This window comes from Diadema antillarum, unplaced genomic scaffold (genome assembly GCF_040938485.1).
Source record: "Diadema antillarum isolate AM-2024a unplaced genomic scaffold, OU_Dant_1.0 seq00000697_RagTag, whole genome shotgun sequence".
NCBI lineage: Eukaryota > Metazoa > Echinodermata > Echinoidea > Diadematoida > Diadematidae > Diadema > Diadema antillarum.
The window spans coordinates 870-18,941 of NW_027271602.1; positions in this window are offsets into that span (position 1 = coordinate 870).

The following is an 18,072-nucleotide window of genomic DNA, read 5'->3' on the forward strand; positions in this document are numbered from 1 at the left end:
CAGTGTGCATATGTAACTGCAAACTCCAAAATGATTTTTATTATTTGTAGGTGCTAACACTAAAGCCCTTTTTACACTTGTATTTCTTAACCCCGGACTTTCTCTGACCCAGGACTATCGTTAGTCCCGTTCCAATTTTTTCAGCTTTTTACACTCGCCAATTAGTCCCGTACTAAGCTCTTGTCCGGGGCTAAGGAGAAAATTGACCTTTTTACACTCGTATTTCTTAGTCCGGTACTTTCCAAACTACATGAATATTCATGATTACGCTGTGTACTGTACATGTACACGCACGCACTGGCAGCACTTGATTACCTCGTTTCTGATTGGTCAGTGAGGGTCGGACTTCGTCTCCGTCGCTTAGCCCAGGATTATTTTTTCGTTCTGTTTACACTCACTTGCTTGGCACCGCAATTGCGGTGCTAACCCTGCTATTTTGCAGTGCCAGATAGTACGGGATTATCGGTGGGGCTAGCCCACTTTGGCAAAAACGAGTGTAAACAGAAAGTGGGCTAAGGATAGTCCCGTACCAATGGTGGGGCTAAGCCCCCCCCCCCCCCTTAGCCCCACCGTTGGTAGGGGACTAAGCAAAAATTTACAAATGTAAAAAGCCCTTAAGTGTATCTGACTGGAGTGGTAGACATTTTTATATGAAAACAACATAATTGTGTTGTCAAAGTCACCTGATATACTTGTTGACTTACCTGATAAGCAGCAAGATTCTTATCCAAATATACTGTACATTGATTATTTTGTTGTGAGAACATAAGAACTTCAGCTTTAGCTCATTAAAACCAGAGTTATTATGTATTCAATTAATGCATATCACTTTTTTTGTTCTTTCTTTATTCATATTTTCAATTTGATTTCTATTGATCTTACTCTAATAGATTTAGTTATGTATTCATATATTGATTTATTTTGATGATATTGATCAATTATTCATTTATCTAAATATGTATCTGTTGATGACTACTTCAACATGGAATAGGTTTTCTTATCCTTTCTTTTTTCTCTCACAGAGCTTATTACACCAGCCATTGGTGTGCTGTAATTATTCATGTGCTATACCTGTCGATGTATACACATGAGAGTATTTGAATTTTGCGACCAGCTCTGCGCTTCACGGTAGAATCGTTGGGGCACATGCACTTTCTGAAAGGGTTGTGTGAATAGATGAACAAAACAAACCAAGTGAACGAATAATCCCTTCCAGAAATATCCAGGGTTTATTCAATCTATCCAGTTTAGTGAGACATTCTTCCTCATCCTGGTAGTGATTGTACTGAGCAATCACATGGAGGGACTCTGCTACAAAATCCACAGTGACAATTATGTGGAAGAGAAAACAAACACAAAAGAGGTGACTACATATCTACTTGGCTGTGTGCATGTTGTCCATTATGGTGCTGTTCGCACAGCAAATTTTGGTAGTCTCTAATTTTAGACTCTCGTGAATGTGTTAGTGCTTTAGACAAGACTTTAGGCTGTGATGTATGCTTTTTACTGTTTTGCAGGCCAGAGAAGGGTTGTTGCATGCATTTTACCCAGTTAATGATGGTGTGGAAATATCTGACTAGGAAGTATCTGTCACATTACGCACGAGGCACTGGTACTCATGAAATTTGAGTAATTTCTGTGTTCTGAGCATGATCTGATGATTACATTCGGTACAGGATTGTAAACTACCGGCTTTCCGTGGGTGCGTTCGCTCATTTTCATCAATTCTCTTTTCTCCCCACCCCCACCATCACCACCTAACAACTCCCCCACCCTGGAAAGTAGAGACATCCTCCGACAACTGACGGTCCAGCATGATTCAGCCCTCTCTCCGAGGCACTCCATCTTCCTGTTTACAGCAGGCTGCAGAAAGTCTGGTCTATTTAAAGCTCCGTTGCTGAGTAATTGTACTATATTGAATAGTGGAGTATGTACAGTGCACATCCCTTGATGCCCTATTTTTCCCCCCTCTTCGATCATTTTCCACAGCGTGTATCTACATACCATGTATGTTTCCTTCTTTGCAAAAATTTGAGGATGAAGACAACCTTTGTATATGCTCCTAAACAATGAAATACCATTTTTCTCAAACAGATAGTAGCATGATAGGATGATAATGCATGCAACAGACTTTTGATATTCATTGTTTGTGCATGCCTATTTGTAGTTATACACCACATGTAGGAATATATTTTCCCATATGGAATGATATTAGCATAACAGAGCATCTTGGGTGTATATAACTATAGAACCATTGACAATCTTCCAAATATCACACACACTGAGGCTTTGCCAACCTGTTATATCACCCCATTCCAATGGATATACAAGTATGTTCATATATGTGCCTGTAGAACAACAGTTGTTGTTCTCACAAAGCAAAAAATGGCCAATACTTGCCAAACATAGCAACAGTGAATGTTTGCTAGCCAGATTCCAAGAATTTAAGATGCATAGAGTGTAAACAGTTGTACCAGATTGCTTGTCATGAGGTCCTTAGGGGAAAATATCCCAGATGTGAATATACGAACTGAAAACTGGCCCTAATCGTCAGCCTCAAGTGAGATATTTGGTACTCACTGCAATCACGTACCCATTGGTCAAGCAATGGGAAACATTAGGTATGGTTGTTTGCACTTAGGTATTTAAAGAACCAGGTACAGATTGTAACAATCACCAGAAATATCCCCTTCACTTTTGCCTTGACATAGAAGGAAAAAAAATACAGTATTCGTGGTAGTTTGTGAAAAATAAATTTCATCACTATCCTCCCTGTGCTTTGTTCACCAATTGACATGCGCACTGGGCTACTTCGCTGATTTGCATAGATATCTGGAAAATAACTGTCAATAAAAAAAATTAATAAAAATTACCCATTTCCCCAAATCCCCTTGTCCTTATTGTGTTAAGTACTATTGCCTTCCTGTTGGACTGATCCACATTGCTACACCTGATTGAGCTAACTTTATGACCAGGTCAAGTTTGGATGGATTTCTGAATGCTGATGAATAAGTTTGACAAGTTAAGCTTAGTGTCTTGGTATGTGAAGGGTTGTGGACAAACTTTTGTCAATTGTAATCTTATAATATACATGCATAAAAAAAAAAGTACATCATATATTAAAAGACACTGATGTCATACTCTGTTATGAAAGGATTTTTCTGAAAGCAAGTTTGGGTATAGTGATGTCACTTTCATGTAGAGCATTCACACAGTCGGGAATGTATGTTGGACTTTGTGCCCTTGATCAGTTTCCTATGGAGACTTTCTAATTAGATGAATTTCTGTTGTCAGTATTTTACTGGACATTTCATGCCGCTATAGGGCTGGTTTCATTGACAAATTCTTTCATTGACAAAATCGTACAGCAACTTGAATTTTACGGGCCTAGCAGTGTCTTTGTAATGTTGCTAAAACAGGTGGGCTCTTCTTACTGGCAGTATACCTGTATGCATGTGTATGTTACATAATTTATGTTATCAAAATCTTCGCTTTTATCAAAATTTGCTATTGACCTTCAGGATTGAATCCTCATGACACTGGAGGTGGCTATGTGTTAAGGAATAGCCATAGAACATCACAGAGTACAATGTATGGGTGCACTCAGTGGATCCATCTGTTGTTACATATGTCCTATGTGAAACTACTAGTGAAAAAGGGCACTGTTTGATGAGAGGTTGTTGTTGGTTTTTTTTTTTTTATTTCTACTTCCATTCAACCTAGCAAGTAGGGTCATTCAGGTAATTCTACTTCATACCAGAATTAGCAGAAACAGACAAACCCATACATGGTAGTCAGTCAGGGGTTACAGCCAAGCATCAACAGACAGCTGATGTGTAGGCACATTTGTATGCTGCAGAATTGCAATTTCCATCCAAGACGCTGTGCTCTCGCAAGGTTTTTTTATGGTGTTTTGTGAGTGTGGCGAATAATTTTTTCAGCAGGACAACCCCGCCCATTATTTGGAGGGTGGGGTATGCCTGCCATCTCTTCTTCCCCCTCTCTGACACATTCTCTTTTTGACGTTATGTTCCTGTTCCGGCTCTCTCCTGAGCTATTTCTGTTCCTTGGTTCCTTTCCAGTTACCTCTTCCCTCTCTCCCTCCCTGTCGCTCCCTCTCTCTCTCTCTCTCTCACTTACTCTGTCTGTCTGTCTGTCTCTCTCTCTGTCGTTGATTCTGTCTATCTTCCCGGCCGGCCGCTGCCAATGTGAGTGGAGAAGTGCAGACATCCTCAGACGATGCAGGAATGATTCAGCCTGCACTAGTTGAGGGACGGGATCTTCCTGTTTACACCAGTCGGTCTGCGACCATTCTCACGTTTCCCTCCGCTCTCTGCCGAAGAGTCAGTACTGGCGGTGATTTCCAGCAGAAGTTCCGCTGACCTTTTCTCGCTTTTTTACGCTCGGAGTCCAAATGTTGAGCTCCCCTCCCCCTGACATGCCGCATACACCTCACATGCATACATATGCCTAATATGATCTTGCTTCGATATCTGAAGCCTCAATGGTATATGAGTAGTAGGGATTTTGATTATGTGCGTGTTGTTCTATTCAGTGAATTGTACTTCCATCGTGTCTACATATTTGTTTGAATAATAAAGGAGAATGGAAGGGATTTCAGATCATACAAATTTTTACGTAATGGCCCATATCGAATCACTAATATGACTTCAAAGTCCCTGATAACGTTCGACATGTTATGCCGGCAAGAGATTGTTTACTATTTTTTGTTTGTTTGTTTGTTTTACTCATGATGGTATCCATTGGCTAACTAACAATGAGCCTGAGCAATATGATTCATCTGCTCATTTGTGTGTGACCTAACTCTTCCTCTCTTCAGATGAGGCTCTCTGGCCTACAAAACGAGTCAATGGGATTGCAAACATGGGATTAGGAATGAGAGAAAGTAGAGGGCTGAAAGGAGATGATGAGGAAGAACTCATTGATCTGTTAAAGACAATGACAATATTTTCAGCAGCACATAAAAGGAGTCTCTTAATCACGTAACCTTGTTGTTCAGAGTCTATGAGTGACAGTAAATCCTGGCTTAACCCAGATATGTCCTTCATTGATGTTGCCCTGGAATTAAGAGCAAAGACCTGGGTTATCATGAGAAGTTGTCACAGGAATGCAGAATGTGGAACAGTCAAGGGCCAAAACAAAACTAGCCCCCTATCAATCGTCACAGTTCACAGCTATAAATTTTACCTAAATTATTTTGTTATTGTTGTTCTTAATTTGTAGGGATTCATTTCTTCAAACGCTCCCTCCCCCTTTCTTGCCTGAAATTTTTTGCTCTATTAACATTCCAACTATATTTTAAAACTTTTTAGGACTAATTCTTCTTGATTCATCTCTGTTCTTTTCATAGTTGATGGTTCTGAAAGGTTATGTGGAAGGTAATGACCAAGGGAAGCAGGCAAGGGGGTAGATCTGTTGGTTGGGTCTAGGGCAATTATCCCCTGGGCAAGTACTCCAGACCCTTCCCCTGACCCTAACCCTAATCCTGATCCTGAACCTAATCCTAACCCTAATCCTAATCTTGATTCTAGCCTTAGCACTAACCAGTATTTAGCGGGGAGGTAATTGTCCTCCGGGGGTAATTGCTCTGATCACTCCTCTACTGCTGCTGGTTGCAGGTGATCGAGAGCTTGAGGATGAGGACGGGAGGCATGTCCAGCTGATAAGTGAAAGCTGGAAATAGGCTATGAAGGAACGGATTCGGTGGGTTTACTCTCCACGAGCATCATCATCCGCTATGTGGTGTGGGAAGCAGTGTTGAGTGTTTATGAGGAACGTTTTGTTAGTTTTGTCTTCAGAGGAGATGAGAGGATGAATGTCACTGTTTGCCTGCTGCGTGATGGTTGTTTTGTTTTGTTTCTCTTTTTTAGCTCTTTCCATGACAAGGCCGAGGAAAAGTTCATTTGTCCTCCATGTTGTGTTTTGACGACTCAGTATCATGTCATTGAACTCCTCCTTTACCCAAACCTCAAGGCCCCTTGTCTGTGAGGGCGGTGTTGTTATTGGGTGGTGTGTTTTGTTTTGTTTTGTTTTCTTGTATTGCGAAATAGAGGAGGAGCATATTGCCTGGCTGTCAGCGTTTTCTGCAAACAAGCTTTCCATCCAAGTATGGAAAGTTGTGGGAAACAAGCTAGTTTTGAGCCGTGGAAAATCAATCTGTGTGTTAAAATGCTTGTCAAAGAGCGAAAATGCTGCTACTGGCTAATGGCAACACAACAAATTGTTTAAATATAGAGCAGTATGTATTGGTCTCTTTGATTCAAGTTAAGAGTTAATAATAACAACAGCTACAGGGTGTATACCAGACATGATTTTGCTGGGAGAAAAAAAGAAGGATTATGAAACTTTGATTTGTTGCTGTTATTGTTATTCTAAGCGAAAAGAACGCATTTCATAACCATATCCACTGGTAAACAAACAGGATCCATGTTATTGTGAGGAAGGGTGCAAAGGGTGGCTAGGGAGCATTGTTTTTTGGGGGATGGGTTTTATATTAGATATAATAAATTTCCATTTTTAGCTCACCTAAAGTGGACAACTGGAGTTGAGGGGGGGGGGGATCCATATGCAGACCTAAGTTTCCAATGTTCTCAGGTAAGAGTGTGCAAGAATGCATGGAAGGTAAAATTGCTATACTCAGGTGAGCGCGTGACCCGCGATCTCCTCTTGTTGGTAATTTGCTATACTATTGAATTTATTTGCTATATTGAAAAATGAAATGTATGTCTCAATTGCTGCCTTTATAAAAGGAACTATTGTATTATGTTGAATAGTAATTGATGTTTCTGGTATTATATGAATGGAAGTGAGTGAATATTATTCTGAATAAAAAAGTAGTCCATACATAACCAGGGAGAGACATACATTGCATTATCAATCATTCAGAGAATGAAGTATGGCCATCTCCTGTAGAAGTTATGTTGTGTTTCTCACCAAAACTAAACTGAAGATTTTAGAGATGTATGAATGAGCACCATGGGTGGAGGAAAAGAAAATTTGAGTTGAAAATTGCTGTGGAAATTTCTAGAAACTCCCTCAATCCAGCTGTAATATCAGAGATATTATGAAAGCAAAGTATTCTGATAAACAGCCATCAACAAACATGCACACTGCTCTGGGTTTCACTTCTCCAACAGCTTATTTTCTGCATTGTAAGCCACATTTCTTTTCTGGATGCATTTATCCACACCTATAGTCCCACATGGACACAAATGCAAAAATATACATTTGTGAGGAATGAACAAAAAAAAAAAATGTCATGTTGATGATCACAGTGGGTAATGTACTGTGTTGTTTGTGCAGCTGTAGTGAACAACATCTGATGTCAAGTAGGATTTTCTTTTTTGTTGCATTTTTTTCCTCTTCCAAAATGCATCTGTCTGAAAATATTGTCAATATAATTGTCAGAGGCATAAATGCATGAGTTCTATGAATCCTGTACTAACAGTCAGTCCTTTTACTTCTAAAGAAAATTTATGTTTTCCTACCATTCCTAAACATGTGTTGAAGATTTTTTTTTTTTTTTTTTTTTGTAATGGAATTTAGGTAAGTCAGCATCGTCCTAAAAGACATCTGAAGATGTGTTGACCTGTGAGGTCCAGATTGAATTAGATGGTTCACCATTGTATCACATAATGATTTGGATTATGTAATCTGAATTAATTTTGGAGGAAGGAGATGTGGACATATCCTATCATATATTCAAGTAATTCATGATGATCAAAACATAATATAATCAAACATTCATGCAGTTACAGAACATATACACACTCCTGTAAATATTCGAGCTTGTGTAAGTTTTGAAAAAAAAAGAAGAGAAGTGGACCTGTTTTGCAAGCTGGACAAACCCAGGCATTTACAGTGCATAATTACAGTTGTACTAAATATCTGTGATCCCTCCTCATCTGTGGCAGTTTCCACCGTCACAGAAATATCATTCCAGTTTCATGAATAATTTCCAGCCCTCAGAAGGCACGTCTCAGACGTTGCGTGTGAAATTTGCTTTTTGTGCTGATGCAAACCCGGTCGTGCCATTTCAGGCGGCCGGAAAGAGAGAAAAAGACGTCAGTAACACTTCGCCCCCATCCATGGCGAGCTTTAACCCCCTGTTTATGATATATGAAACAGATTTTGTCTCTCCCAATATGCATGCATTATCTGTAGGTTTCAAAACCTCCAAGATGTGTTGGTAGATATATCCCTAGGCATGGGAATGTTTACAGAATCTCATTTGGGCATTGACAGTGATATGCTTTATGGAGCTCGGTCCCAGTGATTTGTCATTGATTGATTATATGGACAATGATTTTGATATTTGAAAATGTCTGATTCTATGACAATGTTCTGATGTATAGGTATGTACAATGTAATCTTCTGTCCTGGAGTTTAGTCCAGCAAAGAATCCAAAAGATGTCTCTGTCATAGTAGAGGCTATCTTCTGGAATGGAAAAACAAACAAACAAACCAATGTACAACCGTGGTTTATCTCCTCTACTACATTGTATGCATGGTGTTAACCAACAGTGAACTATTTGTGAGTGTTGCTATACATGAATCAATGAGGAATAGCAAACAAGGCTTTGCACTTATATTTTTTTTGTGTGTATGTGTTTGTGTGTTTTGTTTGTTGTTGTCAGTTGTTACAAACATTTGATGCCTTTTTCATCCAGAAAAGAAACAATTGTACAATCCGATGATATTAAGCATAGTCTGTCATTGGTACAATGAGCCCAAAGTGGAATCCGTCAGGTGGGCGACATTGGTGAGCCTGATCACTGAGACATCAGTTTGAGAGTGGATTCTTTGCCTTTCCATCCCTCCTGCTAGTTCAGGTCCTGTCACTTTTTCCCCTAGTCGGTTTCGTCGTTGTAAGCAAGATGCTCCTATTTATCAACAACAAACATCCAGACATACCAAGATCAAAGTCTCAAATTTGACATGGTGGTAGTCTACTTCTTCACACTTTGTGCTCATTTTCCTGTTGGTCAGTGGTGTTGGTCAGTCTCATTTGTACTGCAAACTCATCACCTGTCTCCAAGTATGAGATATGCTTTACCTAAGCAGTCATCTGATCATTATATGCTTTGTATTTCCTATCCATGTCATCTTTGCAATGCTTTGGACTGCACAACTTTGAGTCTCCTCCCCATAGACTAGGCAGGTCCCCACTACAGTAGGGGGAAGTGAACTTACCCTCCGGATGACCTTTGCACTCGACTTTCCCAAGTTCATCTGGGGAGATTGGCTGTAAGTGAGCAAGAATTCAGTCACAGTGGTATGTTTTTTAGGGCAGTGGAAGTAGAGGAAACAAAGAAAACAATAACAGAAAAGTAGAAAGGAAAACACAGCGACATGCCAGTGTAGGAAAATGCCAGAGAAGTGACTGTCCTGAGAAAATAGGAAGCAAACCGCTCGGAATGTGAGGGGTCGGTCGGAGGGAGAGAAGATGAGAGTCGGCAGACCAGACGTTTCACTGCCAGGTTTGTGGGGCACTTTGCGTGCAGGCCTGTGATGGCACTTGCACCAGGCATGTTTGCATGCCCTGAGCAGTGACATCGTCCGTCAGACCTATTGGTGTTGGCATGAAAACGGGAATCGAGCATATGTCAATACGTGCTCTTGTTCTAGTGATTGTCCATATAGCCGAACACATCTACCCAAATGCTGCCCAATAAGAGTATCTTTGAGATATGAGTTTTCTTCCATTTGTCTCCCTCTACAAATGAAATTTGTAAGATCGCAACTGCTGATCTGTAAATTTAACAAACATGATGGAAAAAAAGGAACTGCGGGACTCGAACCTGTCATCTGCTGCTGAATTTCGGAGCTTGGGTATTTGTTCCAAGTTCATTGTGTCACTGCCAGCAACCAGGGATGACCTGGTGGTAGTGTCGCTGCTCAGAAAGTGGTAGCTGACAGGTTTGAGTCGTGTGGTTCCTTTTTTCCACATGTTTGTTAAAATCATAGATCAGCAGTTGCAATCTTACATATTTCATTTGTAGAGGGAGATAAATTGAAGAAAACTCACATCTCAACCTTCACCCCTCTGCTTGCTTTCAAGAGTATGTTTGTTAATGTTACGGATTATAGTAGTATGCACAGAGTACTGAATAGTGTGACACTATGGTGGCTCTGACTTTTCAGCTTGGATTCCAGCATCCCTTTACTATTTAAGTTGTGTGCTGTCAAATAAAAGGTCATCGAAGATCTTTTAAAATCTACTGTATTTCCATGCTGTGTTCTTGTTTACCTCAATCATAGAATATAATCAATCAAACAGAATGTTTCATCAAAATCAGACGTAATATAAGATAGGACACATGGTTACATTGCTATGCAAAGAGAACATTCATATGGAGTCATGTCTCAGTAATGGAGCATGAAAACACACATTTGCAGTAAATGACACCCTGAGAAAAGAACAAATCAAGAAGAAAAAGAGACTCCATGCAACTCATTTTCACAGTACAAATTTATTGTGACCAAATCTGCAGCTGCAGTGTTCCATGAATGTACCTTTCAAAGCTATAATGAAATGCATTGGAAAGCCTTATGCCAGTCATCAAAATAAAATGAGACTGACAGAGAGAAAGAGATGGAGGAGGAGAGAGAAAGTGCATAACTGTAGGAAAAGTTGTCTTTAAAATGCTGAGGTGAATCATAGCATTGCTGTTTATAAATGTACACATTAATGTGTGAGGTTACACCATACCACTCGATCCAGGGACTGGTCTGCATCTATGAGACACCAAGCGGCTTGCATTCAACATGGTGTAAATGTACAGGTTTTTGTGATTGAGTACAGCTGTCTCTGTGCTAACAACCATTTGACATAAATTATAGATTCTAAGCTGCATTCCATGTATGTACGTCACTACATGTCACTTTTACCTTTTTATGTGTATTTTGTCTGTTTAGATTGTCTAGTTTTTGTATTTTAGTAATGTAATAAATGTAAATGTACCCATAGCTCTCATGATCAACCTAAAGAAGACAATGGGTCTACATTAATCCACTCATATTGAAATCAATGTTTCAATGTTGAGTCATAAACGGCTTTTGTACATTTTTTTTTCTGTATTGTTTTTGTGTTATGTATGATTCTTGCATTCTTTGTGTGTTTGTGTATGTGTGTGTGTTTTAATCAGATGTGGAAATGAAATGATATGAAATCCCTGCAGTGGTAGTGGCAACAAAATGTTTTTGTATTCTTCAACTAACATACAAATTTGGTTGCATTCTTAGAGAGCTAGTGCTTATTTTCATTTCTTGCATTAGGGCAGGTATTTCCTGTTTTGGCAGGGTGTGGTCCTGGTTGTCTAATCAAGACGCTTCCAGTTCCTTTATTTTATTTCCATGCAGAGATATCGCTAAACAGCAAGAACACAAACAAACAAATTATACAGGGAAACAGCAGAAATGTGAGACGTGAACTGAGCTTATACAAATGTCATGCAGCATGAAAGGAAAAAACAGTTTCACTGAATGAGTAAGTGGTTGTCTGTAATTACACAGGAAAATCCACTGGGGCTCATGTAGTGTACACCAGGAATAATGTATCATATAAAGCATCACGGTATGTGCAGTATCAAAATGTGTGCGTGTCGTGAAGAAGAAAAGTAACTCTTCATACCTAATGAGTGAATATTCTCCTGGATTTAACCAATTATGAAATTGGATCCTTTTGCAATGATGGAGGAAGTGAATTCTGTAGAGATGGGCCGATGTATCAAATTGATATATAGATGAGATTAGATGAGACATACTAGAAAGGGAATTGTTTTGAGTTTCGAGCTTTGTATTTGTATGTGACAATTAAAGGTCAATATTATTGTCCGATGCAGAGGAAGCGAATATGAAAAACAATGATGCATTAAAGAGGCAATTTGAAGTCTACACACATGTACACAAGCGCGCACACACACACACACACAAACACTGTTTAAAAAATGCAAACAATCATGAGGGTTAAGGAAGGAGGTAAGAAGTCAAATTTTCAACATCTACAAATGGCACACTTTTGGAGGCAATGCAGCTGGGAGTGCCATTCCACACCATCTTTTATTTGGCTTTAATTAAAGAAAGTGAAATCAGATGGATGGGATGATGACGGCTTTACAAAATGCCCTTGTTGACATGAAATCACAAGAAAAACTTTCAGTTTCTGATTATCAAACCTAGTATTGCACCTTTAAAACTTGCGTAAATACAGTTTGATGATATTCAAATGGTAGAAACGGAAGTTAAACATGAGATCTTGTGTCTTCTTAGTGTAAATATGTTTGTATCATAGTTTTAAATGAAGGTTTTCTGTATGTCTAGTGTGTGTTTGCAAATGCCATACTTGTCCCAGTATGTGGATTTTTAAAGGGAACAATATAATGGAGATCTAAAGAGAATTTAACATATTTTCATTTTTCTACCATAATGAAAGAGCACTTGACTTACTTCTTTCAGAATGCAGGGGGTACGATCATACTCTTTTTCTACATATGTCATTTGGTATGATAAAAAGTCAAGGAATGCATGTTTTTCATTAAAAATGAAATTGTGTGGAAGTCTGTATTTTCTTTATATTGTTGCCCTACTATGACATCACAAATCCTTGTCTTCTGGTATGGTATGATATGGTATGGTTTATTAAATGAAATGTTCTCGCAGCCAAAAGGCTGAATTGCAACATTTGTTCACACAATACCTAGTTGATTAAAAAAGAAAGTATTTACAATTTTCAAATCATTCATCAATATTTAAAAAATAACAATTGACATCATTTACAACATTATTCATTATAAAATTTTTTACATTCACTACATTCAACAGACTGTACGTGACGAATAAACATAAAATGAATAAAAGGGACCCATGCGGTTACTTTCTTTTCTTACTTTGTATTCACATCTTTCCCCTCCCTCTCTCTCACAAACACACGCGCACGCACAAACACAGGTACACTCACATACACATACACACAATCATCTCTTCATCACATCCAATAAGTGACTCTCACACACATAAACACATACAGACACTACAAATTCTCATTCTCCCACCACACGGCATTACTGATTATAACTGTACATTCGTCACACTTAAACTGCATTTTGATCACATAATGTTTACAAACAGTCAAATGTACAATGTAGTGAATGTTTACAAATATTGATGGGAGTATAACAAAATTATAGATTCTGTATCATAAGATAATCTGATGTGGTGTGATATAATAAAATATGCCTAATATACTCTCATAATATATCTCCGGGAATTAAAAACAGCGTCAAATGAACAAGTTCAAATTATCAACAGTTACCAGTGGAAAAAAAAAAAAAAATGGGTGTGCAAATCTGTTTAAAGGTTGTATGTTTTCCAAGTAAAGTAATATTCGTAGGATATTACTAAGCAAAAAGAAAATTGTGGCTGCCGGGGTAAGTGAAAAGGAAGAGAAGAAAACATTACCAATAAAAATGTATACATATATTATAAAATTACAAAAATAGTTATGTATTGGTCATTCTCAACATAACAAAAATATTGCACTGCTGTAAATCTTCCGAGTATTCTCTATCAAAGAGTCTCACAATGTTACAGGCGGTACAGAAAGAGAGGAGGGGAGAGGGGTGGGAAAGCAAGAAAGAGAGATGGGGAGAGAAATAAAGAGAAAGAGGAAGAGACAGAGTTGTGTGTTTTCCAAGTAAACTGATATTCGTAGAATATTGCTATTAAAAAATTGTGGCTGCCAGGGGAAGTAAAAAAGAGGAAAAAAAACATTTTCAGTTAAAAATGTATACATTTATTGTAATATTACAAAAATAGTTATATATTATATATCAATCATTCTCAACATCTTATCCAGCGATGACAGCACAGGGATTTAACCAAAACTTTAAGAGTTTATAACTTTTGAACAAGTTGTTTGATTTTCCTCCACTACTGCATATTACCAATATTTCATCATTCACTGAATCCATGTTTTGAGGTGAATTCTAAGGGACCATTTTAGTCCATTAAAAAACAAAAATGACCATTTACACAAAGTACACATGTGCAGCGACAGTTCCTTCAAACTCCACGTCAATATGTCATGAATGAATTAATCTTTGTTAACAGGGTATAACAAAACAACAAAACAAAGGTGTATCTCCCACTTGCTGGAATGGACATTCCACCAGGGGAGTCCCATACCCTTCGTAGTCTCTTAAAAGGCAAATGCCCACACTGGCTGCATATCGTCGGGTGCCCGTGCATTGGCCGCTAACGCAATACAAATTGTATTGCGTTAGCGGCCAATGCACGGGCACCCGACGATATCAACTTTCCCATGTTTGAAACACGCTTCAATACCCACTATCAAAATGCGTTTGCCAAGCGACTTTTAGATTCCGCTTCTCGAGTTGTTGCATTTATCAACTCTGTTGCGCGTCGATTGGGAGACCTTGTCACTGCACAGCTTCATTGCACAGTTTGACCCGAGGAGCAGAGATGTCTAGTTGGCAGTGGTTGGCGTGGGCAGGTCTAAGCTATAACTTTAAGCACGTTTCAAAACAACTTTGCATTTATCAACTGTACAGAAATGCATTTCTGGCTCGAACGTGTTTGCAATTTCACATTTTCAGTGTTTAAAAAAACGCAGTTCTGTTCCCGTAGTCAGAACAGCTCTGCGTGTATATCAACTGGCCCAAAACTCCCTGAAAATGTTTGGAAACCTCAATTCTGTGCCAGAAGTGAGTTGATGAACACTCCCATGTTTATCCTGCCTATAGTGAGTTTTGTTTGCCTCTAGGCAAGGATCTTATGGTTTTCTGGTGTAAACTCTACATGAGTTTTCTTATTCTGTAGCTTCTAGTACAAAGTTCTAGGGGTATTTGATGTCACTGTCTTACCTTGCTTCAAGTTATATGCACTTATTTTTTCTTATTTATTTCTGCTAGTTCATTCATTTTCTAGGTACATATGGTTAGTCGAACAAAAATGTTTTAATTGTTCTTCCAACTAAGGTCATGGAAGAAAAGATTGCTTCCAGGGATGCCAAATATGTCACGGGCTTGTCAGGCTTAGAAATTATGCTACCTAATTATGTGATGTCAGGTCGCGAGAAGACTCTATGAAAATCAGAAATTTATGGCTTTCTCCCTTTGCAGTTGATTAAGAGATGTCCTTCAGTTTGAATTTCCTTTTAAGATGTATTGTTTTTAGAGTTTACTTTTTATTTGCGGTAAGATTGTCTACTCGAGGACCTCCCCCTAATTTAGAATAATTAAAACAATGTTTTATGTGACTATCTCGACAAACACATATATAAATCATGACAGTGTCAGAAGAGCAAATTGGAAGTATAAGATTGATGACATCTGAAATATGAGTGTTCTCTAGCTGTGTTTTGAACGTTTTTCTTCAACTGTGTTTGCGACGTGTTCTCCGAAAATGTGTATGAGTTTGTTCTGTTATTCACCCCCACGTGAATACTAGAAGATTCAATTGTGGTTATCCTCATCACGGCAAGTAATTAACTTTCCTGTTATCACTTCATATGAGATGGCTTGTTTTCAAATGCTCCCAAATTTGACTGTTTCAAAAATATTTGTCTGCACCTATAACTGGATCAAGGACTGCCACTTGGTTCAAGGATTTTATTTTCTTTCCAGAAGGATCATGCCATCAGCTCTTGACTCAAGTCTTCTTTTTTTTCTTCTTTTTTTTAGGTGTCATCTATTAATGGCAATATTTTTTTTCTCCAGCATTATAGAGGGTCCAGGTTTAATGAGATTCTTTTCACTCACCCCACCCAACAAAATGGGTGTGACACTTTTGGATGTAGTGAGGATGCATTTCAAAATTGCACCACAATTGATAAAGCTTGAGTCTGTAATTCCACTCGTAATCCTGTGGTACTGAGTTTGAATTACCATGACATGAAATATGAACAAAATGATGCAAGGATTTCTGTGTGTAGCTGACAGTTCGCTCAGTGGCTTTTCTTCAAACACACTTGTGTGCTTGCACTTTTAATTTCAAATTGTTAACAACAAATGTTCCAATCGGTCCTTGCTGTTGTAAGTAATACTGTAAAACGAAGAATGGTCACATGCAATTTAATTTCGCGAATTTCGCGAGAGCCAAGTTCCACGGAATTCAAATGCACACTAAAGATCTTGTCTACACTATATGCGTTGAATGTCAGAGGAGCCTCGCGAAAATTTCATGCCGCGAAAATATCATGTTTTACAGTAACCATGATTAAATTGCCAGAGCTGAGAACATGGCAACTGTTGTGATCATGAAAGTGGAGGTTGTGTAGCTCTAATCAAGAAGCAAGCATAAGAGATAACACCATCAAAGGATGCAGACCCAAAGAACTTTGTTCCTCTCCCCTCCTCCATTCCACACAGAACCTGAGCCAGTGTGACTTTACCTCCCTCTGCTCCTGAATTGAACATCATAATTTCAAAATCAATATTCTGAGTTCAGATGCCGATATGTGATGACTTTACCCCGATCTGCCAAAATAATGCATGCATTTATATACAACACATAGAATTTCAGAGGATGTACAAACTTCATGTGCAAATAAAATGAAATGAAATATTAATTCTTAGGAGCTAAAGTGGATTCAAGATACACATGATTTCTTGTTATTTTGCATTATAATGGTTTAAAGATGTGAGCGCAGATGTTTTGCTTTGGCGAACTCACATTACCTTGTTATTCGTCTAGGATGACCGGAAATCAATATATTGCTTCTGTTTATATCAGTAAGCCAAATCAAGTGAGAAAACAACACTTCCATGATATTGTGATGGCGATGTGCATACATGCAAAAGTGTGTGGAGATATGCACATGCAAGGAAATTTTCTTAATGCTCAAAATTGTATGAAGTGTACTCATAATTGATGAAAAGGTCATTTTCAGCATTTAAAATGTTGATGAGCATGTGTGCATGCATCCTACAGTGCGTGTGTACAATGATGGGACAGTATGTAGACCTATGGCCTTAAAGGGACTGTACAGTACTGGTTGAGGTAGGGATTAATGCTTTGAACATTCCTATGTGAGATAATGAAAAGCCTCTTATGAAATATGAAAGAGCATGTAATTTTAAGATAGATTCAACGTTTATTTGATGAAAATTGGTTTTCAAATGGCTGAGATATCCCAAAAAGTGCTAATGATGAAAGGCGACATGCCACAACTTTATTAGGATCTCTTTGTTTCACCTTGTTTTTGGATATCTCAGCCATTTCAAAACTGATTTTCATTGAATAAACTTTTGATACCCCTTAGAACTGCATGCTCTTTGATATCTCATAGAGTGGTTTTCTGAATATCTCGCAAAATGTTAAAAGCTAAATCTACACCTCGACCAGAACTGTACACACCCTTCAAGTTTATTTACACTGAATTCAAGGGAGTTATGACAATTGTATAATGAAGATATGATTGATAATGTGATTTCTAGAGGACATGGTTTTAGTGATCACGATGACAAGTTGAGGATTTGTTTTCCTGACCAAGGTCAAGCAAGCCTGAACATTTTATGATGATGAGATATTTCAATATAAAGATAATATACTCACAAAATTCATACAGAAATAAATAGATACAGAAAATTCTGATGAAAACAAGAGCTGTGCTGCTGACATTGCAGATCATGTAAATAATGAATGTTTCAATTAAACTCTTTAATAAAATGGTTTTGTTGACTACCAGCTGTCTTTATTTTTAGTTGGATGATTTCAGTAGTATTTGTGGAAGTAAAAGTAATTTACACGTATCAGACATGACTCGTGCAACCTGTGTAAATTCTTATAGAAGTTTACAGATCAGATCAAAATTAAATGATATATCATGGAACACAAAAGAAGATGGCAGTGACACACCATTTACAGATTTCTCATTCCTATTCTCTTGTGCACAAAGATGTGGGCAGTCTTGGTCATGTTAAGAATCATGAGCTTTTAGAGGATTTTTTTTTTGACACCGTGGAAGACGGTGATGCATAACATTACTTCTGCATGTGAGTGTCTTTAGTCTCATACTGTAAAAGTGGAAAT